The 4,652-nt window shown below is 42.9% G+C and overlaps 1 protein-coding gene across 3 annotated transcripts in view; it reads left to right on the forward strand.

The window, feature by feature from the left end:
- MSRB3 (methionine sulfoxide reductase B3) overlaps positions 1–4,652 on the forward strand; it is a 185,731-nt gene continuing 181,079 nt past the window's right edge. For 2 of the 3 annotated variants that reach the window (XM_011976564.1, XM_011976563.1), the window contains exon 1: positions 1–95. The gene's annotated coding sequence lies outside the window, so the exon portion shown is untranslated. Of the gene's footprint in view, positions 96–221; positions 307–4,652 lie in introns of those variants that run through there. The other variant, XM_011976565.1, reaches the window with a different exon arrangement.

Consider the following 4,652-nt stretch of genomic DNA (forward strand, 5'->3'; position numbering starts at 1 on the left):
TTCCATGAGCCCGCGGCGGACCCTCCCGCGCCCCCTCTCGCTCTGCCTCTGCCTCTGCCTCTGCCTGGCCGCGGCTCTGGGAAGTGCGCAGTCCGGTAAGTTCGGGCTCCCCTCCCCTCTCTTCCCCTCCTCGCCTCACCCCTCCCACCCCGACCCTGCCACGTTAGGGTGTGACCCCGAGCCCGGATTCCATTCCGCGTCTGCTGCGCCCCCTCTGCTGCCTGCGGAGACAGCCCCTGCCTCAGCCGAGAAGGGGAGCAGAAGGGTTGCGCCCCACGCCAGCGGTGAGGGGCCGAACGGAAGGAGGTCAGGGCTGGCTTCCCCCACACCCGCCGACGGGAGGCGTCTGGCAGCCTCACTGACACCTTATCCTGTCCCGGGAGCGAACCTGAACCCGCGGGAGCCTCTCGCCCCGCGCGGGTCCCCGAGAGAGGGTTCTGGCGGGGCAGCCCGCGGGAGGCAGGGGAGGGGTCCATCCCGGAGCCCTCTGCTCCGTGCGTCGGCCCTGCCAGGGTTGCAGCTCGGATAACGGGCCCGGGGCGTGGGAACCCGCCCGCCAGGCCTGCGCTTTTCGCCGCGCGCCTCGGAGAGGACAGGGGCGCCGGGCAGGCGGCAGGGAGGGGCGCACCCGGGAGCGCACCCGCCGCCGGCCCGCCCGCCCTCAGTGCGCTGCTACCCCGCTGCTGGGCCAGACTACCGCGGTCCCGGCTGGCATTTCACAGGCCAAAATCGAACAGAACCCCTAGTTTGCCAGGTATCAGTTTTGTTTTGTTTTTAAGCAGAAAATGGCATCCAAGTCTATTTTTGAAGTTTTACACTGGACTATTTCAAGTCAAACTATATGAATGAAAAGTGCTGTTCCTGCCTTATTTGGTTTAGGGCTAATAGCTATCGGAAGTGGCAGTTCTGAAGTCGTTACAGTAAGATTTCATAAGATAATCTTCTTGAATCATGTGGAAAATACTAGGGGGGAATTTAATATCAGATTATTATTTTAAAAAGCAGTTATTTGAAAGTACAAAGGTAGGGATAAAGGTAAATGGGAAATTGCATGGACTTTTACATTTGTGATGAGTAGTCGTCAAAGCTTCTTGCTTCTTAATTTTATCTGGAATGGAAGAACATAAATTATAATTCCTTAGAGCTGAGATTACTTAGGAGATTTCAGTTTGCTTTTGTTTTTGCTACCAATAGACTAAATTGTCAAATAAGATATGGCAAACTAGGACTCATAAATTAGTTGAAACCTGACTCTGTGAAGCATAGATTATTTTCAGTACTCTCTGGTTTATCTCTTCATATTTTCATTTGCAGCGCTGGTGGCAAAATCGATTTTCAAAGACAATTTTGTCTATAAAAAATCTTCAGGGTTCATATAACTTATAAAATTGTCAGTTCAGATTAATGACAGATATTTACAATATTTAACTTTATTAAATTTGCAATTTGTAAATAGTAACTTGAGCAGTGATATCGGTTTCAAATTTGTTTCTGCATAGTATTGTTTTTCAAAAAACCCCTGCTTTTTATAGATTCGTATTTTAGAAGTAACTTTAATGGCACTTCTTGGGAAATACAACAGGTTCTAATTTCACATTTTATCAATGGATTTCTAAAAAATACTGTGCTGGATAGCGAAGAGTGGATTTTATTGCCAGGAAATACATGTATGCTTTCTTTTTCCTCAGTGATGTGTTGGCTTATCTAATACTTGTGGTGAACTGGCCTTCGAAGACCAAAATCCACTGTACTGGCCCCTTGCCAGTAATTTCGAACACCAAGTTTATATTTGAGCCATTTAAACATATATTCTTTTAATTTTGGTCCCAGCTGACATATCAGTCTAATTTCTGATGACTTATATTAGGGTCTTATACAAATATCTGGAAATTTTTATATTAAGATAAGTAGCTCTTTGCCATCTAGAATTTCGTCACAGTGCCTAAACTGTCTGGCAAGTTTGCAGCATACAATGTAATTGAGATTTTGAATCAACACATTGCTTTTTATTTTTAAAAGTGCTTGTTCCAGTATTTTAACTAAGATGGTAATCCATTAAGTCAGAAATCCTTACTGTTTTGCTCAACTCAAAAGAATATCCAAAGACTATCCCAACAGTAAGATTCATCAGTTTTTCTAATACATATGCCACTTATTAATTAAAAATAGATTTTAAGGCCACGTGTAGTGGCTCATGCCTGTAATCCAGCACTGTGGGAGGCCAGTCCAGGAGGATCGCTTGAACCCAGGAGTTGCAGACCGGCCTGGGCAACATAGGGAGACCCTGTCTCTACAAAAATTTAAAAAATATTAGCTGGGCATAGTGGCTCACTCCTGTGGTCTCAGCTACTTGAGAAGCCGAAGTGGGAGGATTGCTTGTGCTGGGGAGATCAAGACTGTGGTGAGCCGTGATCACACCACTGCATTTTTGATTCTGTCATAATCTGGTCACAATCCCTCTAATTTTTCTGTACCTGTGTAATTAATTTATCATAGTTATGGATTTGGTTGATGAATCTGATTCCCATGTTTAGCTTCTTGGTAAAATTATTAAGTTGGACAGTTTCCATGTCTCTTCTAACTCCAAGATCCTATAATATTGTTTTTGTTTATATAACTCTGCAGAGCCACCTACTACATGTGGTTCAAACTTCTGATTGTCAGCCTGTGACTTGCTATACATGTCAAACTGGTCTACCATAGCCAAATGTGATGGGTGTGGTCCAGCTTTGGATAGTCCAGATCTGTCTCAGGATTGTGTTAACACCTGGAACATGCACAAAGATACATACATACCTGGACAGATTCCCTGTTAAGCGTCTATTACTTTTTCTTCCTCATCTAATAGCAGAAAGTGCTGATTATGTCATAGGGTAAATGCCTAACTTCTTTTCGGGGATAGTTAAGCCCAGGCCTTAAGACAGTTTAATATTCAGTTTTGTTATTTAGGTCTGAGTTAGGGATACTGCCAGAGAGCACCCAGACATTCCCGTGGTTGGGAAGGCTAGTTATCTGTAAGCATTCCAGGTGAAATAGCCTATAATGGGTTATCACCTTTGGATCTTACCTCAGAGAAGATTGAGTTGGATCTACCTCTCTGATTTAGCAGATTAAATTGAATTTGGATGGGAGGGTAATCAGCTATTTAATTTGCCAGTCGTTAGCATTTCTTATTGCTGTATATCAAGGATTTACTTTGAATATTCTGTATTTTCTCTTTCCTGGCCATGATGGACTTTCCTTTTAAAATGCTCAGCACAGGCTGGGTGTGGCAGCTCATGCCTGTAATCCCAGCACTTTGAGAGGCCGAGGCAGGCGGATCACCTGAGGTCAGGAGTTCGAGACCAGCCTAGCCAACATGGTGAAACCCTGTCTCTATGAAAAATACAAAAATTAGCCGGGCATGGTGGCGGGCACCTGTCATCCCAGCTACTCAGGACGCTGAGGCAGGAGAATCACTTGAACCGGGGAGGCGGAGGTTGCAGTGAGCCAAGATCATGCCACTGCACTCCATCTTGGGCAACAAGAGCAAAACTCTGTCTCAGAAAGAAAAAAAAAAAAAATTGCTCAGCACAGTCCCTCATCCCTGTTCGTATATTTGTCTGTAGAGTATGCTGAAGTCATATTTATGGCTTTAAGGGAAGTACAAAAAAGGAAAGTACAGAAAAGATCAGTAATTCATCAAACAATTGACTTTATGAAAGATTTTGGTTATTGCCTTAGTTAAGCTTCTGTTGCAAGTAACAGAAATGAACTAGTTTTAGCAAAAAGGAAGAAAGGAATTTGTTGGAAAACTATTGGAAGTCAAATGCAATTCATTTAGGGCCTGAGATCAGGGACTGGAAAATCTAGAACGTTCCCTGTCTCTGGTCTTTGTTTGCTTCACTGTTCTTTCTTTGCTGGTGTTTTTTTTTTTTTTCTTTTTTTTTCTTCATGGTTAGATGTGGCTGCTCAGCAGCTCCTGAGTATTTATGTGTCCCTTCATAAGGAGGAACTATATTATTGAGCCTTGATCCTAAATTCCTGGGAGGTAGAACCTGATAGACACAGTTTAGGTCACATGGTTGACCTAGATTTTCCCTAAAGTCTCTTCTAATTCTAGAGTTATCTGGTGTACATAGTACAACCATATAGATGGTTTGATTTTGCATTTTTCCATTTTATGTTATGAGATTATAGTCCTCAAAATGAATTGTGAACATTTTCTTTGATAACAACTAATTCACTCTGCTAATAATCATCTGCATATTTTCAGGAATTCACTGAATAAAATGCTGACCTCCATTGGCTCTTTAGGATAAGTTCATTAAAACTATGTAAGTGGTAGAGATGTTTGAAATAGTAATAGTTTAGGGACCAAGAATTAATCAGTTGTTTTCCTATTTCTCACACATATATAACGTTTTCTGCCTCTTCCTTTCCTTTAGGCTTTTCCTACTGCCTGGACCTCTTCTCTATCAGAACAGGTTGAAGTCCTTCAGGCCTCTCAGATGGTAGTTTGTGACATTTTCCTCTTGCCACAGAATTTGTAATTTCCTTGTGCTTCTAAGGCGTTTTGGACCATGGTTGGAGTACAAGTTTTACTATGTTGTCTTGTGTTGTAGTTAAGTCCATATATATTCATCTTCATTAAACTATAAATTCCATATGTC

Source organism: Mandrillus leucophaeus, unplaced genomic scaffold (genome assembly GCF_000951045.1).
Source record: "Mandrillus leucophaeus isolate KB7577 unplaced genomic scaffold, Mleu.le_1.0 Scaffold169, whole genome shotgun sequence".
In the NCBI taxonomy this organism is placed as follows: domain Eukaryota; kingdom Metazoa; phylum Chordata; class Mammalia; order Primates; family Cercopithecidae; genus Mandrillus; species Mandrillus leucophaeus.